The sequence below is a fragment of the Rattus norvegicus genome, chromosome 20 (assembly GCF_036323735.1).
Source record: "Rattus norvegicus strain BN/NHsdMcwi chromosome 20, GRCr8, whole genome shotgun sequence".
In the NCBI taxonomy this organism is placed as follows: Eukaryota; Metazoa; Chordata; class Mammalia; order Rodentia; family Muridae; genus Rattus; species Rattus norvegicus.
The window spans coordinates 19,183,305-19,209,291 of NC_086038.1; the positions used below are offsets into that span (position 1 = coordinate 19,183,305).

General features: G+C 43.9%; 1 protein-coding gene, 1 long non-coding RNA gene and 1 pseudogene across 3 annotated transcripts in view; 2 read left to right on the forward strand and 1 right to left on the reverse strand.

Moving 5' to 3' along the window:
• Ank3 (ankyrin 3) overlaps window positions 1-25,987 on the reverse strand; it is a 623,484-nt gene that overhangs the window by 581,998 nt on the left and 15,499 nt on the right. The gene's annotated exons all lie outside the window — the stretch shown is intronic.
• Window positions 7,830-16,824, forward strand: LOC134483903 (uncharacterized). The gene is made up of 2 exons (XR_010061094.1): window positions 7,830-12,124; window positions 15,776-16,824. It is a non-coding gene; the product is annotated as an uncharacterized LOC134483903 (long non-coding RNA).
• On the forward strand, window positions 19,042-20,951 carry St13-ps10 (ST13, Hsp70 interacting protein, pseudogene 10; annotated as a pseudogene).

The window sequence follows — 25,987 nt, forward strand, 5'->3', positions numbered from 1 at the left end:
AGCTTACACGATAGTCAGAGTAGAACGGAGTAGATGATTTCACAGTGGAGAGACCAAGAACGCAGTAATCCACGAGAGCCAGTCCGTGGAGGCAGGGTGCCTTCAGTAGTCCCGATCTGCCACCAAAAACCCAGAAGACCCCTGGTGAGTCACTGTTCCTCAATCCAGAGTGGAAGCCGGTCCTGATATCACTGACGGAATCAGCAGTGTCACCGACAGGATGTGTGAATCAGCTCGTACGAGGGAAAGATAAATGCTCAGAAAGCAAAACGCTTTCCTTGTTCCCTGTCCTTTTATCTGTGGTGTTACCAGCAGGCGTTGCCGGACTAGGAGTGGGTCTTCCTAGATAAGCGTTCTCAACCTTCCTAATGGCTGCAACCCTTTAACACAGTTAGTTCCTCGTGTTGTGGTCCCCCTCCCCAACCATAAAATTAGATTTTGTTGCTACTTCATAACTAATTTTGCTACTGTTACAAATCTTAATATAAATATTTGTGTTTTCCGATGGTCTTGGTGACTCCTGTGAAAGGGTAGATTAACCCCTCAAAGGAGTCTCATTTCCCAAGTTGAGAAAGGCTATATCAACGAAGGCAATTAAGACAATATTCCACGGGCCAACGTAATGTAGATGATACTTCGTTGAGGCTCTCTATCCGGAGCATGTCAAGTTGATATTTAAACTATGGAAGTATAAGTCAGGTGTGATGCTTTATTGCCTGAGACCCTGACCAAGAACCTTGGGGATAGGAGTAAGAAGACGCAGAGTCCCCGACACAAGATTGGGCGCCGGGCAAGTGGCAAAACCAAACTTGTTTATTGCAGGAACTGGGCAAACAATTATACCACCTCCCAGCATCTCATTGGCTCTCAAGTAGCCAGATGTAGTACTGTCTCTTTCTCATTGGCTTGACCAATCGCCTGATGACATCAGCAGCCTCCAGCCGCTGGCAGATTCTAGGTTGGTTCGAGGAGGAAGTAGCCGCAGGCCGTCATCAGTGGTGCATTATCAGCAGGCGAATGCGCCAGCATTGTGCGTGGGCCTGCTTGGCTAAGTCCGTCCTAAAGTGGCCGATTCTCATTGACCTCACTTGGGAGTAGGATCAGTTTAAGGCCGAGCTACTGAGTGAGTTCAAGGCCAGCCACATGGCTGTCACGCAAATAAATTGCAAAAAGGCCCAAACAGGTGCTCGCCAGACACCCTGAGACTTAACACACACACACACACACACACACACACACACACACACACACACACACACAAAGCCCCTTCCAAGATCAATTTTTAAAATCCTCAAACAAAAGAGCGACAGGGTAGAGCAACACACTGTCTTGAAGCCCCTTCCAGTGCAGGTTTCCATGGCCGTAAACACCTACCCTCCCTCGGCTGCTCACCACCTCCCTCCATTGGCATCTCCTTCCCTGGGAAATTCATGGGTCTCATTGGTATGACAATGTAAGCTGGGACTTCCTGATACACTCTAACTCTGCCCCCATCTGCCTCCGCCACAACTTTATTTTCTGGGTAGTTTGTCCTTGTTCACCTCACTGAGTGTCTTAGTCACTGTTCTGTCGCGGTGGAGAGATGCCCTGACCGAGGAAACACTTATAAAACATTTCACTGAGCTGGGCTCACAGTGTCAGAGGTTAGTCCATCATCATCATGGCGGAAAGCGTGGTGGCATGCAAACAGACGTGGTGCTGGAGACTAGCTGAGAGTCCTAAATCCTGATTCACAGTCAGGAGAGGTGGGGGAGACAGAGAGAGAAAGAGAAAGAGAGAGAGAGAGAGAGAGAGACAGAGACAGAGACAGAGAGAGACAGAGAGAGACAGAGACAGAGAGAGACAGAGAGACAGAGAGAGACAGAGACAGAGAGAGACAGAGACAGAGAGACAGAGGGAGACAGAGAGAGAGACAGAGAGAGACAGAGAGACAGAGAGAGACAGAGACAGAGAGAGACAGAGACAGAGAGACAGAGACACAGACACAGAGAGACAGAAAGACAGAGAGACAGAGACAGCCTGGCATAGGCTTTTGAAGTCTCAAAGCCCGCCCCCTCAGTGACACACTTCCTCCAACAAGGTCCCACCTAAGTGAGCCTATGGGGCCATTCTTATTCAAATCACCAAGCTGGAGGCCAGGGTATGTGGGGTATGTGAGTGTCTTTCTCTTACCACTGCACCTTAGCATCCATCCTGGCCTAGGACCCTGCAGAACAGCGAGAGTGTGATGTGTGACGCTAAGTCGTAAGACACACTGTCGTGGCCTCATTCTCTATTAGACTGCTCACTAGGGCGGGACGGGCGGTCCTGCTAGCACCTTGTGAAGACACTCGTGTTTCTCCTATCGCTGGAGTTTGCTCTGTAGCTATTGCAATGCTGGCTGCCCCTTAGGAGGAGATTCTAGGGGGACAAGGAAATCTTTACATACAACCAAGTGATGCTATGTGTGTAACCTTGTTCCTTAATTTAATACTATTGGTTGGAGATGTGACAGCCTATAGCTGGGGAGAAGAGAGGTAGGCGGGGCTTCCGTTGCCTGGCTTGGGGTCTGAGGCAGAGGCCATGGAGAGGAGAAGAGAGGATGAGGAAAGATGACATAGGGTATGTGGATTATGGGAGGAGGGCCATGAAGATTGGCCAACTGGAGTAGGAGTTGCCCAGGCAAAACATGGCAAGTTATATCTCAGGGTTATTGATGGGGAAGCAGACAAAATAGCACAGAGGGTTGATATCTGCCCAGCTCTAGTGCTTTTAAGACTTATTACAAAGGTTTAGTGTCTTTATTGGGGAACTAAATGATCTAAGACAGGGTAGAAACCCCCAATTAATCTTCATCAGTTTATATGGTGAGAAACGATGACTGCCCTCCAAGGATCAATGGCCCAGGAACATGACTGAGCCTCTCCCAGTCAAATATAGAGACAACAAGAATTCAGCTGACATGTTTGTATCCACTTCACGCAAGATCCCGAGCCGGTGTTGGAATAAGAAATTTCCTCCAGGCATGTCAGGCATTTGTTCCTCCGTGCTTAGCCCCCATCATGACAATCAGGAAAGACAGTTAGTGACAGCTGAGCCTGTGAGGATTAGTGGGGAGACTTACCACCGCCTGTGGTGGCTGATCCTGGCTGCCAACCAGATGACATCCGGAAGTAACTAAAACCGGGGCAGCTGAGCCCAGCTGTGAGGGACTTTTCTTGATTGGATCATTTGAAGTGAGAAGATCCACTCTACATCGGGGCCACGCCTCCTGGTGGCAGCCCACATAAAAGGACTCGGAAGAAGGGTGCTTTTGCTCTTTTTCTCCTGCTTATTCTCTCTCGCTCTCATTGACAAGTTTATGTATCCTGCTGCTGATCTCTCGCTCTCACTGACAAGTTCCTATATCCTGCTTCTGAGGCAGTCCCTTGCTGGCCTGACAGGCTACACCTTCAGGATTCCACTGTAGACAGAAGACCAGCGGCTCCGTAGGAATCCTCTGGAACTCCAGCATCAGACTGGGACTGATATGCACTCTTATGGATCGAACACCCACCAGACTCTTGGGTTTTCCACTGGGAGACAGCCATTGTTGTAATGCCTGGATCACAGCCTACAAGCCACTCTAATGAATACACACACACACAATCATACATACATCACACACATATAAATATATATCAAAACTGATAGTGTATATATTGTTATATATAACATATACGTTAAAGTATATATAATATAAACACACATATAACATGTGTGTATACGTACATATACATGTGTGTATGTATGTGTGTTACTTTAGAGAACACTAATACACTATCTAACAGGAAGAGAGGTGGGAGGCAGGCTGCTAGAACCTTCATGAGGGATCCCAGCCATTCTTCTCTCTGATCTTAAAGGGATGGTAGAGGATGCCGGTGGTGGAAGGACCAGCTGTAGGTGGAATACGTGACATATCTTATGAGGGTTGTCGCTCATGATGGGGTGGGACGGTCCAACGTTACAGCTGACGTAACAGCAACCACACTCCTATCAGTAACGCCTCCCCCGAGCCCCCGTAAATAAGCCTAACGAACTCAACGGCTCGCTAAGTGGGCTGGAGGCGTGGCTGGCATGAGAAAGAGTGAGCTGCCACCAGCATCATCTGAGTTTCCTGCCTGAGGATGCGGTGTCACCAGCTGCTTTGATCTGCCTTGGGTTCCCTGTCGGGTACTAATAGATGTTTGTCCACCACCACCACCACCACCACCCCTGAAAAAGTAATGGAACCTCCGGAAGCGTCAGATCTGTTCCGGTCTTCTGACTCGGAACTCGCCACTTCCTGATTATCGGGGTTGGGGGAGGAGCAGCGTTCATGTTCACGATTGCTCCTTTACTCCGATTCCCAGCACAGAGTTCCCTCCCATTTTCCAGAAATTTTCTAGTTCCCTGAGGTAACTCTCAATGAGCCCCAGCAGGTGATCTAATCACCAAAAGTATGGATCTGTCGACCCCACCCCCAGCATCTGGGAAATGGGCGTGGTCTGGAGACGGACTGGTCCTCAACACTGTCCGCACATTAAAGCCCTACAGAAATCCTTCAGCAGCCGCATGGACCTTCCAGATGGACGACGCATCCATGTGCAGGAAGATGCCCCCGCGCTCAGGAGCTCTCTAGACCACACCCATTGATCTTCATACCCACCTGCATATCTACATCGCTTCTTATAACTCTTCTCAACACAAGAACCAAGAAAACATGCTTCCCTGCGTCCCGAGAGCTCTCCTAACACGTACATCAGACACTGTACGTGTCTCAGAGTTGGAACATGGGCACATGTCCCTCCTTTCTCAGAAGACCCCAACTGAAATCCATTGGAGGAGAAATGCAGATACCAAGTTACTACTTACGTGGACATGTCTGGCCTTATGGGCTAGACCTTAGACTTTGGGATCTGACGTCCACCCAGATAGACAGCACTGCAGTTGGAAAAGCTAGAGAATCTTTATCTGGTGTCCGCTGAAAAACTGGCTAGTAATGGCCAGAAATTCCCATCTATCCTGGTCACAGGAATGTGTTGAATGTTGACTAATGATAGAAGGAAAAGGAGTATTTATACAATAACTGATATGCATTTCCACAATTTAAATTTGGTTTAAAAAATGCATTTGGGGGGCTGGGGATTTAGCTCAGTGGTAGAGCGCTTACCTAGGAAGCGCAAGGCCCTGGGTTCGGTCCCCAGCTCCGAAAAAAAGAACCAAAAAAAAAAAAAAATGCATTTGGATGTAGATGTTGACCACCCTTCTAAAACCTGGAAGATTTGGAGAAGAAAACTGGACAAAGTGATAGACACCTGTAACCCCAGGCTCATTCTTCTTAGCAGTGGGGGAGGGGGGGAATTAACTCACACTGGGGAGTGGGAACAGCCAAATCTGGAACCTCGATGTTAGCCTCTCTAAAGAGCAGGATCAGAGATCCTGTCTCAAAAATCAAAGTGGAGTGCTACAGAGGAAGCCACATGAACCTCCAGCCTTCACATACACGGTTATAGGCACAGCACACACATGCATACACACACACAGATACGCACACACACATGCATACACATACACACAGATACACACACATATACACATACACAGATATACACATACACACACACATACACATACACACACATACACACATACAGAAAGAGATTAAAACAAATACATTCTGAATTATCTAAATAAACATTCCCCAAGTGCACACTGCCCACTGTGTATTTATAGACAAGTCAACAGAAAGCAGCAATATTTCACATATTTGTGGGCCAACAACTCCACCCAAGGCACTGATAGCAAGGGAACCCAGGAGAACACGGCGCAGTGACCAGTATGACTCTCCCACTGCAAGTGGCACTTTTTTCAACATCGCCATTCTGTTCATAACAACTGTTCCATGGTTTGCTTTTTACCATTGCACAACTAAGGGGATAAGACATTTGGGCAAAGTTCACCCTTTCGAGTATTGAGATAACCGTCAGTGAAAAGGCCGCAGGCCAGCGTTGACAAGCCACAGTTCTCTTGCTGTTGTCGCTGTTGTTGTTTGATTGGTTGTTTCAATTCAATAGGAAGCATCGAGCTCTTGGCTCTCTCTTCCAGCAGGACCAAGCTAGCACTGTCTGAAGACACGAGGATTGGAGGGCTTGAGGCTGTTACTCGGCAGTCACCAGAGTAGTGCAATCCATTTCCCCACTCCGTCAGCTCAGTCTTCTCATACCTAATGTAGCCTAGGTCCTCAAGAGCACCCTGTTCACTCTGAGGGGTCCTGCAGAAGACGGAAATGACTCGGGAAAGGCAGCACAGACTTAAGTCAGGGTAATTAGCTGCTGAAATGAGAAGGGAATCGTGTCTGCATAAGAGACGGGGTTTCTAAAGTAGGGTTCCTGAAATGTCCGTAATAACACACTATATTTTGTTTATAAATATGTTTGTCTTTCCTCTGGGGCCCAGAGCTCTCTGCAGACTTTAAACGGACCCAATTCCCAAAGACGGTTTGGAGCCATGAAGATCTCGTTTCTTCACATTACTGGAGAACCATGGCCCTCTGGGAACAGAGACATTGACGTTGGGAATTTGGAAAGGAGAATTAGAATCCATATGTGAAATGGGATCCTAAAAGCTAACCGACCCCATTTACAAACCTAATAGAGTTTTGCTTCAAAGTCAAGAATATCCTGTTCTTCTTACCTCATCCACACACCGGAAATGGTGAAAATACTAACTACCTTAAATGAAAGGCCTATTTCACTTTGAGTTAGAAGATTGTAAAATTGTTGGTATAGTGGGTAGAAAGGCCATATCAAGCCCAATGCTGGTGCTGACAATTGTAAGAGGAAAAATTAAATTATATGTTCTGCTCCACTAACAATAGAGGCTTCTTGAAAAAATAAAAATAAAAATAAAAATCTGAAAACGTTTCACTTTTGCTCAATACCATGGAGTTAAGACGCAAACAGAAATCAGCTTAACAGAAATCAGCTTAACAGAAATCAGTTTAATAGTGTGTGTGTGTCTTCAGGTTTCTTGGGTTTGGAAATATAAATTAGAATCAGTTTTACATATAAGCTTATTATTTGATATTTTAAGTCATAACAATTCTACACTCATAGATTGTGTTATACATCTTTTAGTAATGTCATGACACGTTCAGTAAGTTTATCATAAATGTTGAAGGATCCATAACAAAATTAATAATCATTCATTGGCAAATACTAGTAAAATTGAGTTCCAAATTTCAGAGTAAAATATACTTAGCAGGAATTAGGGATCGCGAAGAGTCGTAGTTGGAAAATGAACAGAAAGCAGGAGTGCGATTTGAAAGGAAGCAGAAAGGGTTGGGGATTTAGCTCAGTGGTAGAGCGCTCGCCTAGCAACCACAAGGCCCTGGGTTCGGTCCCCAGCTCCGAAAAAAAGAAAAAAAAAAGAAAGAAAGAAAGAAAGAAAGAAAGAAAGAAAGAAAGAAAGAAAGAAAGGAAGCAGAAGCCTCTCATAGAGAAGGACAAGGGCAGGGTGATTCCATAAAACTCCAGAAATACTACAGATTAAGGGCTGTACAGTATGAGTTTGTTCACAGCCAAGGACAGAGTCCTAGCACAATGACTGACTGAGACCAGCTGCCCTTGAACATATTGGTAGAGAGAACTCAAATCATCACGTTCTAACCATCTCACTTCCTGCCAGCACTGACTGGCCCCTACTTAATGTGTCATGCACGGTAAGGCTGTAGGGAAAAGGAATCAAGAGACAAAATGAAATTACAGGTATTTGTAGTTAGACCATGAAGAAGAAGAAGAAGGAGGAGGAGGAGGAGGAGGAGGAGGAGGAGGAGGAGGAGGAGGAGGAGGAGGAGGAGGAGGAGGAGGAGGAGGAGAAGAAGAAGAAGAAGAAGAAGAAGAAGAAGAAGAAGAAGAAGAAGAAGAAGAAGAAGAAGAAGAAGAAGAAGAAGAAGAAGAAGATCACAGCACTTCTTTCTTTCTAGATTGAAATCAGTTTAATCAGGGAAGGAAAGATGGATCAGAAGTTAAAAGACCATGTTGCTCTTCTGGAGGACCCTCAGTTCACTCCTGTGAACTGGACTGTTCACAACCACCTATAACTCCAGCACCAGAGTATCTCACACCCTCTTCTGGCCTCTTTGGGTACTGCACTCATGTGCACAAACCCATCTACAGATACACATATATAAATACAAACAGATAAATAAAATCTTAAAGCAAGACAGTACAGTGTTACTAACCACGTCTAATGTGATTCAAATGTTTAAAATTTTACCAAAGGAAATCTCCGAATGGAGGCTATGGTTATCCAGTTTTCAACATTTGATTTCAAGTGCTTCGCTTCATTTCCCTACTCAAATACCCAGCTTAAAGGGTTAGAATGTTACCAGTCCAGTTTTCAAAGACATAGGCTACTTGGAACAGCCTAGCGCCTGAGGTCATGGAAGACTTAAAAATTATCAACAACGAAGGTAGCAGCTTTTCCAACAAAGCAATAAGTCTGTTTACCAGAGAGTCTCCAATTCCACGCTCTCTTACAACCCTACCTAGAGACCAAAGCTCGAACTAATCCTTTCTCAACTAAAAACAGAGAGAGAGGCAAAGAGTCACAGAGAGGGACAAAAGACCGCCACTTGGTTTTCATGGTATGGTCACCTTTTAAATGCCAGTCTCCTATGGACTTCTGTGGGTCCTCTGTCACCCTAAGACTCATCCCTGATTCCTCAATCTGCTCCACTTGCCCCACTCAGTCAGTACCTGGTCATACCACAGAGAGGAAATGAAGACTGAGGCTGTTCTCTGGCAGCAGCTGGATTTGCCTTAACAGATAGGGAAATAAAGACAGGCTGAGGGAAAGGCTAGCAGAATTTTACAATAATCGCTTTGCTTTCTGTGGACATACTGTCAATAATAAAAGCTTTCAGAGCTCTAAAACATTGTGGAAATCATATCCTCGGATACAGAAACCGACAAGACAGTAAGTCAATGAGGCTTCTTTTGAGAATTGTCAGTTTGGTAAGATGATAATTCTATTGATTTTTTTTCCCCCTCAGGAAAAGCTGAGGAAAAGATGATTACTTTAAAAAAAATTTTTTTAGTGAGTGTGGGGGTGTCTCTTGGTGACAAGAACATGTGTTCTTAGTAGGCACGAGGCCCAGTAATTGTGTCTCCTTCAAGACAAAAAGCAAAATCATCATCAGCGAATGGATACGATTTCAAAATATCGGGTGAGCATTTAAAAACAAGAGGGACCAGAGATGTTTTTTAAAAGCACAGTGTGTATGTTATGTCTTATGTATAAGAGTCATAAGACACAAACAAAACACAAGACTTGGCTTACCACGCAACATATACGCCGAACGTGACTTAATCTTCTTTAGAATTCGGAAAATTACGAAATGTCTCTGGTTTTACTTTCCAGACATCATTCTCAGAGCCTACACGAGTTATCACAGGCACTGCCGAGGGCCTTCAGCAAACAGCCGTTTTTCTGTACTGCTCGATACGTATGGATTATTGAATATTAAGACACCATTGGGGCGCTGGGGGTGTTAAAACATAAAATAATATTTGGATATTACAGGACTTCAGCTGTGTGGCTTTTCTTTCAATGATATATGACAGTAGCAGAGGAAGACAGGCCAACCACATCTCTCAAGCCAGCATGAGAACTTGGACGTAAACTCACATGGGAGGAGCTGCAAACCGAAGCTCCTAGAAACGTCCTACCCCGTCTAGCTCCTAGGCTTGGGGCCTCTCTTGTGTGGCCTCCGACAGCATCTCATTCATTGCCTGGATCAGTGAGTTACAGGTACTCCATTAAATTACACACTAAATAAGCCACGTTCACAGGCTTATCTCTAGCACACAGCAGACTAACTAGCTGGGACGGATATTACTCTCCTGCTTGCCATGACCAAAGGTACCTTAAGGGGCGAAGGTGGCTTATTTAGGCTCACAAGGTGACAGTATAGCCCATTGTCATAGAAAAGGCATGGCAACAGGAGACGCTGTTGGTGGCTGTTGGCTTCTATCTGGGTAGATGGGGGACAGCAGAGCTTCACTAGTGCCTGAGGTGTTTCCAACCAAGTCCACAATGAAGATGACAGGTGGTGATGGCCGGAAGGGATTGGAAGAAAATGGAGGACAGAAATGAAGACCATGGGGGCTGGGGATTTAGCTCAGTGGTAGCGCTTACCTAGGAAGCGCAAGGCCCTGGGTTCGGTCCCCAGCTCCGAAAAAAAAAAAGAACCAAAAAAAAAAAAAAGAAATGAAGACCATGAAGAGATAACCTTTATCATGACCACATTCCAAATAAGACAGCAAAGGCTGGGGGTGGTTAGACAGTGTGTCCAAAGGTCACAAAGTCACCTGTTAGAAGTCACAGTAGCATCAGCCACTGCTAAAACCCATGCAGCCCCAGTCTGCTACTGAGGGCTCCACACTGACCCCCTGTTGACTTAAGACCTGGACAAGTCTGCCAAGAATTCACTGTGTTTAACACCAGTTAATGGCGAGTACAATATCCATTTAGTAATTAACATAAAATAAATGCCAGATGCCAAATCTGTCCTCTAGAAATTGCAAGGTCAAGTGTCTGTTGTTATTGGAATAAAAACACTGTGCTATAAACAACTTGGAAAGGAAAGAATTTATTTCAGAGGATAATGGTCGGGCCAGACTCCATTGCCAAGTAAGGGCAAGAACTCAAACAGGGTAGAAACCTGGAGGCAGGAACTGATGCAGAAGCCATGCGAAGTTTGGGGATGCTTGGTGGTCTGCTCCTTATGGCTTTGCTCAGCCTGCTTTTTTTAAAAAAATAACACCCAGGACCAATAGGCCAGGGGTGGCCTCACCCACAGTGATATGGGACCTCCCATACGAATTATCAGTCAAGAAAATGTACCACAGGCTTGCCCACAGGTCAATCTGGTAAGGGCATTTTCTCAGTGAGGTCCCCTCTTCTCAGATGACTCTAGCTTGTGTCAAGCTGACATAAAATCTAGCTGGCACAGGGCTGAACCGACCCAACAGTAACTGGACAGTTGTCAACTTTGGTCAGGCATGCTGGGGTTGCCAGCAGTAACAGGGTAGGAAAGAGGAGCCATCGGCCCAATGGCCTCAAACGGAGCATTCTGTGACAGCACAGCTGTGTCGCCACAACCTGTGGCAGATTGCAGCACTGTCTTTATTTCAAGAGGGGAGCAAACCAGAAATGTCCGGACCTTGAGAGTCATTTGGAAGATTGTTCATAAGTAGGCTTGCCTCTAAAACACAACCTCCCTCCTGTAACTTCACACCCAAACTAGAAATCCATTGACCGCACACAAAAGGCAAGACCCACAGGCTTCCTCACCCTCTGTATAGTTCTGATTCCTTAATTCCTGTTCGTGTAGTCCGAAGAAGCTTCAGTCCTGTTTCTTCAACGTAATGTTAAGTCGCAAAGAATATAAACAGGCAAGCCAGAAATACAACCCCGGTCCAGTTCCACGTCCGTGCTCCCTGCTGCACACCGCAATCACCAAGAGACATTTATGGAAAGAAGAGGAGGGGTGAGGAGGAGGGAGCTAGTGGGTGCTTAGCTTACAGGGAAAAAGCCTAACTCTACAACTCATGGAATTACCATCATCTCTGGCTACTTCTCAGCCCTGTGCCGTTTGTTGGTTTCTTGATATATTTAGCTCATGTTGACCAATGGAGCTGTTTATCAAGGCATTGCACAGAGTGAAGGGAAGTGTAAAATCAGGCTGAAGAAGAGAAATATTAGCATCAACTGTGGAGAAACATGATCAACACTGTGTTGAAGTCAGGGAGTGCTGGCATACACCACAACCCTCATTGTGGGCTAACATTCTCCTCTTGCCTCAGCAAAAAGAAGGTTAAAGGAGGGGGCAGCATTTTTTTTGTGGGGGGGAGCATTTTTAAAGTCCCTTCCTTGGTTACTAGGAAATGACCGTTAATGTTCTGGAACAAGAATACGTCATAATGTTTTTCTTATCGAGAACATTCCAAGCTGTCAGAGACCAAGATGCTCTGTCCAGAGCGAGAGCCATCTCAGCTGCTTCTAGAGAACACAAAGAAAGTTCCACCATCCCAAGGAACGAGCACGTCAATTAGCCTAAGTATTTAGTCCTCACTTTTTCTTCGAGTAGAAATTCAGAGATGGGTCTTGTCCAGGCAGAGGGACCTGTTTACAAAGTACGAGAACCAAACTCTCAAAAAAGCCCATATAAGACAAAGAGAAGTCAAAAGCCCTCCCTCACTTCCCTCAGAAATTAAAAGGTCCTGTAACCAAAGCAACTCCATTCTAAAAGTCTCTGATGAATGGGCAAATGGCCACCTTTGGCTCAAGATCTGTTTGTTAAATAGCAAGGACATCACTACTAAAGAAGGTTTTGTAGAACTTCTCAGGACCTAAAAGGCATTTGAGATAGATTTTAGGATGTCTGGTTCTGTTTGTAATGGAAAGTGAGATCAATGAGTAACTTCCAGCGGAATAGAGGGCAGATTGGACAAGCTATGAAGATAGACTGAGGGTCTCCTTAGGCTAGGTGAGGGCATGAGAAAAATTACAAAAAACACAGGACCCCCATTAACCCCAACTGTTCCAAATCTGGAAATGAGGTGGAATAAGAAAATAGAACAAAGAAAACTGTAGGACAATCCTATTTATAAACAGAGGGGAAAAAACTCCAAGTCAACATTCTTTTTTTTTTCCTGGATCAGTTCTTTCCACAATTAATCTATGGATTCAAAGTAATCTTGATGAAAATTAAAAACAGGTTTTCATGCTACATTGAGAGACTGTCCTCGGAGATTTTTTTTAGAAGGACAGGAATAGTTAAAGATACTTTCGGTTGTGTTTTTGTTTTTGTTTTTGTTTTTTAATTCATATTTTGCTTTGAGACAATCCCTCATGGGTAGCCCAGGCTGGCCTCAAACTGATGGCTTGTCCTACCTCAGCCTCCCAAGTAATAGAATGATGGTAATGTGCCACCATGCCCAGCAGGAATAGATAATGATACTTAAATTAGTCTAGATAAAGTGTCTATTGGGTAGCAAGAGCACTTATAAAACACAGCGTTTAAAACAACAGGAGAATGAAACCAGGCTAAACAACTGGTTTCACCCAGATTTTTAAAACCACAGACAAAGGGGTTACAGACATGAGTTAGTGGTGAAATGTCCCAGATTATTTGATCACACTGTGAACCCCAAGATTGTGTTGTTTACTGGTAAAACCTCTGTCTGGCTGTGGTGTGGCTCAACCTTACCACACACACTTTAATCCCTCTGGTGGGCACACAGACGCACCCTTAGTCCACACTTTTTTTTTTAAAGATTTATTTATTTTATGTATACGAATACACTGTAGCTTTCTTCAGACACACCAGATCCCAATACAGATGGTTGTGAGCCATCATGTGGTTGCTGGGATTTGAACTCAGGACCTCTGGAAGAGCAGTCAGTGCTCTTAACCACTGAGCCATCTCTCCAGTCCACACTTTTAATCCCAAACAATGAAAGTAAAGTTAGTTTGTAGAAGGAAGCAGCTGTGTGTGAAAGTGACGAATCAGAGAAAGATCTGACAGAATAGGATATGCCCAATTCTCATGAGAAGAGAGAGGTAAAAAGCTACTTAAGAAGGCCAAGAGTCATGCAGATCGAGAGAGGAGGAGAGACAGGAAGAAGGATGTTTTACTGGGACAGTATTACAGAGACAGATTGAAGACAAAGCAAGCTAGACACAGGTAACGACAGAGCGAGAGAGAGAATGAGAGAGTGCTAGAAGATTAGAACCGATTACCAGAGTTAATTTGAGGCCAAGCAGAGCAAAAAGTCAGAGACTGAGAGAGAAGCCACATTGAATAATTATATTAGAGAGGGGTTTGAACCAGAATGGCTAAGGTGAAATAGGCAGCCAGAATTCAAAAAGAAAGACTCATAGGACTATGGAAGTTAGAGGTTTTCAGGATTAGGCCTAGGTTATCAAACAGAGGCAGTAAGCCCCCAAGACAACAATTACAATAGGAGTATAAAAGACACTTTTACAGTTAAGGGCAGTAGCTGCTCTTCCAGAGAACACCAGTTCGATTCCCAGCATTCACACGGCAGCTCACAACTGTCTGTAACTCCATTTCCAGAGGATCCAGCACCCTCACAGGGACATACATGCAGGCAAAACACCAATGCACATAAAATAAAAATAATTTGGAGAAATCCAAGTAGATGTCGAAAAACCTCAGTGATTTTCTTTAGTACTGTAGCCACTGGTAAACGGACCAAACTCACATTAATAACACCCCTCCCGTGATCCTATAAATAACTATAACTAGACTCTGGGTCACATGACAAGGAGCTATGAACGGGGAAGGGGAACTAGTTGGGAAGAGAAGAGGAGGGCATGGGGGTGAGGCACAAGTGGCTGATGGGTGGGTAACAAGCACTCATGCGAAGTGCCAAAATAAAACTCATCTTTACACATAACAGATACATACTAATAACCCCTGGCTGTGAGGACTTCAGAACGTAGCAGTAGACGCCCTCATATCTTCTTGCTCCTTCAGAAACAAAGGTTTTTTCTATCACAGGATAAGCAAAGCCCAGTAATGAGCAAGCTCCAGGACTCAAGTAGCAGGCAGCTCATCTCTTTCCTGGTCATGTGTGATAGTTTGAATATGCTTGAACCAGGGGAAACCGCACTATTAGGAGGTGTGGCCTTGTTGGAGGAGGTGTGGCCTTGTTGGAGGAGGTGTGGCCTTGTTGGAGGAGGCGTGGCCTTGTTGGAGGAAGTCCACAACTGTGTGGGCGGGGCTTTGAGGTCATCTGATACTCAAGCTCCATCCCGTGTGGAATAGCCCCTCCTCCTGACAGCCTTCTGATCAAGATGTAGAACTCTCAGCTCCTCCAGCACCAAATCTGCCCGCATGCCGCCATGCTTCCCACTATGATGATAATGGACTGAACCTCAGAACCTGAGGGCCAGCCACAATTAAATGTTTGCCTTTGTAAGAGTTACCTTGGGGTTGGGGATTTAGCTCAGTGGTAGAGCGCTTGCTTAGCAAGCGCAAGGCCCTGGGTTTGGTCCTCAGCTCCAAAAAAAAAAAAAAAAAAAAAAAAAAAAAGAGTTACCTTGGTCACGGTGTCTCTTCACAGCAATGAAACCCTAAGACATCATCATGATACAAAGGAAAAGTCAGTGCTTTCAAATCATTTTCCACCATTCTATGCCATCTTGTTTTCCAGATGATTCCCAATCATCCCCCACCCCGCTCCAAATCAGTCCTCTCTGTTTTAGTCAATGATGGACTCAGTTCAGTTTCCCCTTCCACCACCCAGATCCTGGGGATCAAAGTCACGTTGTCAAGGTTAGCAGCAAGCTCCTTTACCCACTGAGCCATCCTGCTGGTCAGAAAACATTGTTTGCTTTTGAGATAAGGTCTCACTCTGTACCCCTGGCTAGCATCAAATTCAGGACAATTTGCCTGGCTAGCCTCCCAAGTGACGGTATTCAAGAGTGGGCTGGTATACCTAGTAAAATAAAACATTTTAAAGGGTTAAGATTTTCATCTTGGGGCTAGAGAGATGGCTCAGCCAGTTAGAGCACTAACTGCTCTTTCAGAGGTCCTGAGTTCAACTCCCAACAACCACATGGTGGCTCACAACCATCTGTAATGGGAAACCCACTTCTGATGTGTCTAAGGAGATTGATGGTGTATTCACATACATAAATAAATAAAACTTTTTTTAAAAAATATTTTAATCTTTATTAGGAAAACAGAACCTAACTACAAAAGCCTAAACTAAATGAATCAGCTTCCTCTCAAGATCTCTCGATGGCAGACACCCAGAGACATGAGGAGGTCAGAGAACAACTTGTGGACTTCCATTCGCTCCTTTTACTCTCTACCACCTCGGATTGAATCTGGGTTGTCAGGCTCTGCAGCAAAATGCCTTTCTGTGCTGAGCCATCTCTCTGGCCACTAGGTTAGATTTTTTTTTTTCACAAGAAACTGGTACTCGGATGATAGAGGGAGGAGGATAATAAGACCATCGTGTCTCAAGAGGAGGAGGAAAAGGAAGAGGAGAAGGAGGAAGAAGAGGATGAAGAGGAAGGAGAAGCGGAGGAGGAAGAGGAGGAAGAGGACAAAGAGGAGGAAGAAGAGGAAGAAGGGGAAGAGGAGGAAGAAGAGGAGGAGGAGGAAGAGGAAGGAGAAGAGGAGGAAGAAGAGGAGGAGGAGGAAGAGGAAGAAGAGGAGGAGGAAGAAGAGGAGGAGGAGGAAGAGGAAGAGGAAGAAGGGGAAGAGGAGGAGGAGGAGTAGGAGGAGGAAGAGGAGGAGGAAGAGAAGGAGGAAGAAGAGGAAGAAAAGGAAAAAGAAGAGGAGGCAGAGGAAGATGAAAAGGAAAAGGAGAAGAAAGAGGAGAAGGAGGAGGAAGAGGACAAGGGAGGGGAAGAGGAGGAGGAGAAGGGGAGGAAGAGGAAGAGGAGGAGAGAGGGGAAGAGGAGGAGGAGGAAAAAGAAGACGGTAACAATGACAACAGCTTTCTCAGGAGACCAAAGCACTCTTAACAAGTAAGTGTTCAGCCAAACTTTGTTTTCCATCTGAACACAAAAAAAGCTATGGTTAGCTGTGCACTGTGGAACTTGTCGCTTTGGCCATCTGCCATGTCTTAGTGCTTCAAAGTACCTCCGTGTTCTTTAAAGCTTTCTGATAGAAATCCGGGGTGGGAAACAGTTCCTTTCCTTCTTACAGTGGTGGATCTAAATTAATAACAATAAAGACATCAAATAGGTGGCCAGCCATTCGCAGGCGTAATCACAGACGGCCTCCTGTGCGCTGCTACTATTATAAATGCTTCTCGTGCATGAACTCACTAGATCACAGACTCTGAATCATGACCATGAACTCTGGACAAGAGGACAAGGGCACATGTTAGAAATTTCCACTACGGTATTGCTGACGAGCAGACCTTTCCTTGTGGTAGAGAGATTAGTAACTCCTTCCCAATTGCACAGCTATCGGGATAAGACATACCTACAAGGAGAAGCCTGCGAAACCCTCTAGCTTCATTCGTGTTGAGGTTTAGTCTTTTGCTATGTATTTTAATGCTAAATACTGGCCCCCAAGGCCTGGTTGACGCACAGGAAGAGAGAACGTGCATGTAGACACAGGTGACACTATATCCCTGATTGGTAAATAAAGATGCCCACAGCCAATAGCTGGGCAGAATTGCGATAGGTGGGGTTTGCAGTTCCTGGGCTTGAGGTCTGAGGAGACCACGAGGGGAGAGAGAGAGGATAGAAAGACACCATGGGTTAGTTGAGTCATGAAAACATGACCCTGAGGGCTGGCCAGTTGAAGTTAGGAGCAGTCCAATGGAACACAGTAAGTAATAACTTGGGGTTATTGATAGAGAAGTAGGTTCTAATAGCGTAGAGGGTAGATATCTGCTCAGCTCTAGTGCTGATTACGGCTAATTGTAAATATAAAGGTTGTGTGTCTTTTATCTGGGAACTGAATGATCTAAGGTGGGTTAGAAACCCCCATTTGAGATTCCATTATTGCTACAACGTGTTTGTTTGTGGTTACTTGTCTCTACCATTGTTTCAGAAGAGACACAGCTAAGCCATTAACTTGTCTGTAGACAACAGTTCTGTATACAGACACAATAGCACCATGGAAACATTACCTAAGTTATTTTGCAGAAACTTGGAAGTGTGGAAACTGCCTCTCTCTGATGTCTGTTCAAGGTTCTTGCAAATAACCTTTTGAGGTCAGAGGTTAACATATAACATATTAGTGCTGCCATTTCATATAGAACCATGAGTTATACTAGCAATAATCTTTGGGAGGAGATTGCTCTCCATAGAAGACCCTCAATAAAAAACAGAAGATATGTCCATACTAACAGGTGTATACATCACAACCAGACACATAAGAAACACAAAAGACATAATGATACCTCTAAAAGATGGCTTACCAAACCCAAAACTTAATTCCCAAACCCAAAGAAACCAAAATGTATGAAAAGCCAAACTAAGAGTTCAAAAGTGTACTTTTAAAAATGATGAACAACTGCAAAGGAACTATAAATACACAGCTGAATGAAGTGAAGGAGTTCATTCAAGACTTGAATAAGAAAGTCAGCAATGGGGATTAGATGTGAAATTACTGAGACCCTGAAAAACTAACAAATTGCCAGAGAAATGGCTCAGTGGTTAACAGCACTGACTGTTCTTCCACAGGTCCTGAGTTCAATTCCCAGCACCCACATGGTGGCTCAAACCTATTTGTAGTGGGATCTGATGCGCTCTTCTGGTGTGTCTGAAAAGGGTGACAGTGTACTCACATTTCATATATACACAATATATATATATGCATATATATATATATATATAAACAAAATAAGTCAAACGAAAAACACCAGGAATAGACTAGTCAAAAGTATCACACACAAAAAAAATCATCGAACTCCTTTGTGTAAATCGTGGAATCATAAAAGCCAGAAATTCCAACAGAGAATGATATATTTCAAGCCCTGAAAGTAAACATCTACCAATCACAACGATTATATCCAAGATACTATCTCTTAAAATTGGAGAGATAAAAGAATTCTCAAGATAAGCACAGACTAGAGTTATTACTGAATGTAAGTTGGCATTTCAGAATATGCTTAGGAAATTCTGTACACACAAGGGGGAAAAAGCTGAATCAAAAGACACTAAATTGAATAATTTGTAAAGAATAAAACCAAGGAGTGCTAGGGAATAAAATCATGACGTTGAAAAACGAGATCCAACTGTTTGCTGTCTACGACACGTACAGACGGAAAGTAAAAGGTGGAAGTTAATATATTGAGCAAATGCCTTCTACTTAGACAAGTTGAGCAACCCAAGCTGAGCCGCTCACCTCTGTCTGCAGCCACCCACCTTCCAACCTTGGATCCCTGCAGAGTGAGTAAGCTTTTGGCAGAAACCAGCAGGAGGTGAGCATCCTGAGGTGAACGGGGCGGGGATGTGCTTCTAGAGGGAGAGAGCATGGGCTGGGCGGTAAGGTACCCCTCCCCTGCTATGCATAAAGCTAAATCAGAAGTATCAAAGAAGGAAAAAGAGATAGGAGGAAAATAAAGACAGACCGACCGTCAAGTGAGGAGAGCGGTCTAGAGATTGACAGTGATGCCCCTTGAGAAACGGGAGACAGAAACGCGGAGATAACTGAGATGATGGACCAAGCAAACGAAAAGCAGGGGGCTGCCACTGAAGCCCTAGATGAAGGTGAGCTGTAGAAAAACCACTGACTCGGCCACAGGCGCCATCAAGCTAAACCCTCACCTGGCTATTCCGCATGCCAGAGAGAGTCAATGTCCTCACCAAATTACAGAAGCCAAATGCTTCCATCCGAGGTCACGACAGGCACTGAAAACAAACCCTGATTCAGCTCAGCCACAGAAATCAGAGTGAAAACGCACAGACTTCTGGGTCCCTGGGAAGAAGGAGCAGCTCACGATCTTGCCTGGCCTGTAAACTGGGTTATGACGAGGATGCCCGTGAAAGGCTGAAACAAGTCCAACCTCGGGCTCAAACATTTGCTGAAGTAAGAGGGGAAACGTGAAGAGGAAGAGATAAAACAATAGAAAAGGTGTAGGAGGCTCGAAAGAGCGCGGGAGAGCGCGCAAAGCAGCCAGAAGACAATCGGAAGCTTGTGGCTCTTTTCCAGGTGGTTTTCCTGGGGGAATACCTGGTAATTTCCCTGGAGACAGGCCCGGAATGGGAGGGGGCATGCCAGGAATGCCAGGAATGTTAGGAATGCCTGGACTTGCTGAAACCCTCAGTGATCAGAGGTTCTTGTAGCCACTCGGGATCCTGAAGTCATGGTGGCTTTCTAGGATGTGCCCCAGAACCCAGCACATATATATCAAAATAGTAGAGCGACCCAAAGGTTACGGATCTCACCCATATATTGACAGCCAAGTTTGGAAGTCAATCAGAAAGTCAAACGAAGCTCTTGCTGAATGAAGAGCAGGTTATCTCACTTACTGGGTGCTGCAAAACTACACACCAGCGGGCTAGGGAGGTGGCTCAGAGGTTAAAAGCACTGATTGCTCTTCCAGAGGTCTTGAGTTCAATTCCCAGTAACCACATGGTGGCTCACAACCATCTGTAATCGGATCCGATGCCCTCTTCTGGCATGCAGGTGTACATGCAGCAGAGCACACATATACATGAGATAAATAATTTAAAAAAAACAAGTAAACCAGTGTACCTCTGGCCTTGCCCAGAGAGCTGGGGATTTGCAAGATAATCCCTGCCCTCTGCATTAAATGGGACTAGACATTTTATCGAGGTTTGCCACTAGGATATTCTTTCAGATAATGTTTTCCTACCAGGAATTACAATCTTAAAACATTTTTCAACCATAAACATATTTTTAAAAAATTAAGGGTGGGGTGTCAATTCCTACATTTTTAAAATTTTTTTATTAGATATATTTCTTTACTTACCTTTCAAATGTTATTCCTCTTCCAGGTTTCCTGTCCATAAGCCCCCATTCCTTCCCCTCCCCCTCCCACATATGGGTATTCCTCCTATACATCCCCCTATTGCCCTCCCCCATAGTCCCCTGCGCTAGGGGTCCAACCTTGGCAAGACCAAGGGCTTTCCCTTCCACTGGTGCTCCAACAAGGCTATTCTCTGCTACATATGCAGTTGGAGCCCTGGGTCAGTCCATGTATAGACTTTGGGTAGTAGTTTAGTCCCTGGAGCTCTGGTTGGTGGGCATTGTTGCTTTTATCGGGTTGCAAGCCCCTTCAGCTCTTTCAATACTTCCTCTAATTCCCCCCAAGGGGGTTCTGTTCTCAGTTCAGTGGTTTGCTGCTAGCATTGACCTCTGTATTGGACATGCTCTGGGTGTGTCTCTCAGGAGACACTCCCTTTCTGCATGCATTTTTAGCTTCATCAATCTTATCTAGTTTTGGTGGCTGTATATATATATATATATATATATATATATATATGCCACCATTTTTTTTTACTAATCTTTTTGGGTTTTTTCATCTGAATTAATGGGTAAGGAAATTGAATATGGGTGACTTAACTGCTCTCATGAATGAAATAAAGATTTGTTAGTTGCAAGCAATGAATTCGTATATGTATATGAATATATATATGTATATATATGCATGTATATGTATATATGTGTATGTATGCATGTATGTGTTTATATGTATGTGTATATATGTATATGACTATGTATACATGTGTGTGACTATATATGTATATATGTGTATATATGTGTGTATATGTATATACACATGTGCATATATGTATATGAATATGTATACATGCATGTGGATATATGTACACATATGTGTATATACGCATGTATATGTGTGTATATGTATATACATATGTGCATATATGTATATGAATATGTATACATGCATGTGGATATATGTACACATATGTGTACATACGCATGTATATATGTGTGTATATATATAAACCAACAAGCAGTACTAACTATACACAATTGGGAAAGTAGACCTTGAGACAAATACAAGCCTGAACAAATAAAACATGTGACTGTTTATTAATAAAGAAATCAATAGGGGTTGGGGATTTAGCTCAGTGGTAGAGCACTTGCCTAGCAACCACAAGGCCCTGGGTTCAGTCCCCAGCTCCAAAAAAAAAAAAAGAAAAGAAAAAAAAAGAAATCAATACATTAAGGAAATTGAACCATTATAAATGCGTGTGCATACATTACTGGTCACACTTAGTTTCATTTTTAGAAGTTCGGCTGGACGTAAGTGACAGATGAATACAGTGACACTGGGTGGCTTCAATACCCCATACATTGGTGATTAACGCAGACCAAAAAACAATCAACAAGAAAACTCCAGAGTTAGAGCACACCAGAGATTGTATGGACTCAACTGATATCCATAGAGTATTCTATCCGATAGCTGTGTAATACAAACTAAAAGAAAGATAAAAAAATCGATGAGACAAAGGGGTTAATGTCTTGAAAAGACCAGATTAACACTTAGCTGAAATCAAATTAGAGAAAATAAAGTAAGCATGTTGTTTTATTCTTGTCTGGAATGCTGGGCTATCTGCTGAGGATGTGGAAGAAGGTTGCGATGTCAAAAGAGCAAGGAACTGTAGGGTACAGGACGGTCTGTAACTGCTGGGCCTGCCTGCGTGGGAAAATGCCTCACTAAGCATTGTGAGAGACGCTCATCTCCCACACAAGCCCTGTAAGAGGCGAGACCGGAAGTGACCTCTGACCAGCTGCCCGGGCATCCGGTAGCTCAATCAAGTTGTCACAGACAATGATGATCTAAGGAACTGAGGAGAGAAGCATCGAGAAATAAACGGCAGTTTCCAACCTCCTCATATAAGCAAGGACACAGAAACTAAAAAGAATCATAACGGAAATACTTAACAGGCTAGAAGGCACACCGAGACGGTGGTTAGGAATACTCTGGTGGACTCAAGAGAAAACTAAATACATATTTTTAAAAAAAAAATCATTTTATTTGAAGATGGCTATAGAAACTTCTACGAAAGGGAAAATGGAGAAGAAATCCTATAACTGTGGGATTATTACGAAGACCTAATGTAGACGCAACGATGAACAAAGGAATACGGGGACCCAAGGACATGAATATTCCAAAAAACTACAGCTGAGGTTTCTTTTTAATTTAATGATAGACAGCAAGCTACAGATCCAGGAAGCTCAGAGAAACCCAGAAGAGCATATCAAGTGTCTCCCCTGAGTCATGCCCTATACCCAGCACAAATAAACACTTTACCTCAAGGAGTGAAAATTAGAAAGACGTAGTGGTGCAAACCATTAATCCCAAGGCTCAGAGGGCAGAGGCAGGCACATCTCTGTGAGTTCAAGGCTGGCCTAGTCAATATGAGTCTGGGGCAAACCCAGTTTTATGTGGTGAGGTCCCATCTCAAAACAAACATAGTTAAGGTTATGTTGGATTTATCTTCAGAAGCTACATAGGAAGAGAGTGGTATACATATTTAAAGTGTTAAAAAAAAAAAATACTGTCTGGCAGTCCAGCTCAGCCAGTAAAGCTTGTACTACAAAGCCCGATGGTCTGAGTTCGTTCTCAGCACCCACCTGTTAGAGGAGGATTAACTCTCACAAGTGCTCCTCTGACCTCCCCACATACATGCATACATGGAGGGAGGGAGGGAGGAAGGGAGGGAGGGAGGGAGAGAGAGAGAGAGAGAGAGAGAGAGAGAGAGAGAGAGAGAGACTCGAGAGTGCACACACACAGATAACATTTTTAAATAAAAAATCTATTCAACCAAACCATTCTTCCAATGGCATGAGAGAGAAAAAGGGACAATTTGAATGTACTTTCAATAAAGGTCTCGCATTTTCCCCTTGCAAAAACAAAACAAAAAAGGTATAATAAAGACTTTCTCAGACAAACTCAAGTGGAGGGAATTGGAAAAATAATAAAAAGAATACGTGTTGGTCAGCTTTCTATTGTGGATAACTTACACAGATCGGTTTTCTTTTGACGCACAGGTGACATGACATGACAGTCAATGACTAATCGGCCCACACTTCGGAAGCTGTGGCAAGCCAACACAGTCCTGAGTAAGGTCACAAGAGAGCGAAAGTGCTTGTCCCGTCCTTGAGACAGGAGAGGGGAAAGAAAAGAGTTCCACAGTCCTCTGGAAGGAACCTCTTCCTGTCACGTTTGACTAAGCCCAGCTTCCGGATAGACTCATCACCTCCCAGGAGAGTCATCCAGAGGAACAACCGTTTAACGCCTGGACCAGGTTGGATGGGGGAAGCTCGTGATATTGAAACCATGGCATCCGAAAGTGGGACAGGATTAAGAAAACAGTATCGCCTTCATCTTAGTTTACCATAAATGTCAGTCGGTTAATGTTTTAAGAGGCTTGTCCATCGGGAGATCAAATCAGGAAATCATCAAGTGAAATACTATACACAGCTTTGAAGTTCCTCGCTGAGATAGTCATAGGTCACGTGGTATATCTTTCTGTTTCCGGTGTGATCGATCCCATGGTACAAGTAATAGAAACCCGTCTATTTAATATCAACAACTTGTTGGTATGTAGCTCTCCAAATATTTTATATGTCTTAAATAAAAATAATAACAATACTTAAAGAAAAAATATCCAGGAATAAATTAATAAAGGTAAAATAAAATCTTTACCTTCGCTTACACTTTAAGCAGTTCTTAAGGATTTTTTAAAAATATGTGTATGTGTATTGTGAGAGTGCATGTGTGTATGTGAGTGTAAGTGTGTATGTGTGAGTGTATGTAGCGTGTAATTATGAAAAAAATCAATCCACGCTGTGACTGGCTAAGCACTGTCTTGCCTGCCCCCTGGTTCTTGCGGTTAGTGAGCTGCCACAAGCAGTTCCCAGATCATCCACCCACTGTGGCTAGCCTGCAGAAATCTAGCTGTACAAATCCCTGTAACCCTGTAAAACGGAAACTCCAGAGGCTTGTGATTTACCAGCCAGATGTACATCAGTAAGTCCTCAGTCCCCAAAATGCCCACACAAAGAACTCAAGACTCAGTTGATATAGATACAAGCTGCACACCAAGATTGGACAGATGTGCCCTACACTACTCTGTTGTCTATCTGGGAAGTACCCAGTTACTTATGGCTCCTAGGAACACATGGTTCTGACTTAACATCCTCTCTTACAGGCTCCAGATTGTCTCTCCTGTCTTCGTCTCCATTTCTCTGTCTCTCTTTCTGTCTCTCTGTCTCTCTCTGTCTCTGTCTCTCTGTGTCCCCTCTCTAAAACTTTCAACTCCGCCTTCTTTTCCACTGCCCAATCACAGGCTCTAGCCTTATCTAACGAATAAGATTTCACCTGACCTCAACTGCATGCCAGTATCCCTACTGAGGGAGCAGAAAACACAGACAGCAATTCACAACATGAGGGTCTGTGTGTATGTGTGGCAGTATATGTGTATATTGTGAGTATACATGTATATTTGTGAGTGAATATGTGTATGTGAGAGGTATGTGTGTGTCTGTGTGTATGCGTGACAGTATGTGTATATTGTGAGTATACATTCGTATGTGTAAGGGGCATGTGTATATGTGTGAGTGCATGTGTGTAACTGTGAGTGTATGTATGTGTGAGTGTGTAAGAGCGTATATGTGTATTGTGAGTGTATGTGTGTATGTGTGACAATGCATGTATATTTGAGTTTGTGCTTCTGTGCTGAGTAAGTGTGCTTCTGTAAGTGTATATGTGTATGTGTGAGTGGACATGTATAAGTGTGAGTATATGTGTAAGTGTATGTGTGTAAGTGTGAGTGTATGTGTGTGTAAGTGTGAGTGTATGTGTGTACAAGTGAGACTATTGTAAGTGTATGTGTGTGTTTGAGAATGTAGACGTGTGTGGGAGTATGTGTGTAAATGTGAGTGTATGTGTGTTATGTATGAGTATATGTGTATGTGTGAGTATATGTGTGTATGTGTGAGTGCATATGTGTATGTGTGAGAGTATTGTTAGTGTATACACGTGTGCTTGAGAGTATAGATATGTGTGGGAGTATGTGTCTAAATGTGAGTGTATGTGTGTTATGTATGAATATATGTGTGTGTGAGTGTATGTGTGTGTGTGAGTGTATGTGTGTATGTGTGAGAGTATTGTTAGTGTATGTATGTGTGCTTGAGAGTATAGATGTGTGTGGGAGTATGTGTATAAATGTGAGTGTATGCATGTTATGTATGAATATAAGTGTGTGTGTGAGTGTATGTGTGTATGTGTGAGAGTATTGTTAGTGTATGTATGTGTTCTTGAGTGTATAGGTGTGTGTGAGAGAGTATGTATGCGAGAGCCTGTGGAAGCCAGAAGAGGTTGTCAGAGCCCCTGAGCTGGACTTACGGTGCTGGGGATTGATCTGGGAACCCTGGAAGAGCACAGGTCACTCTTTGTTGAGCCATTTCTCTAGCCCC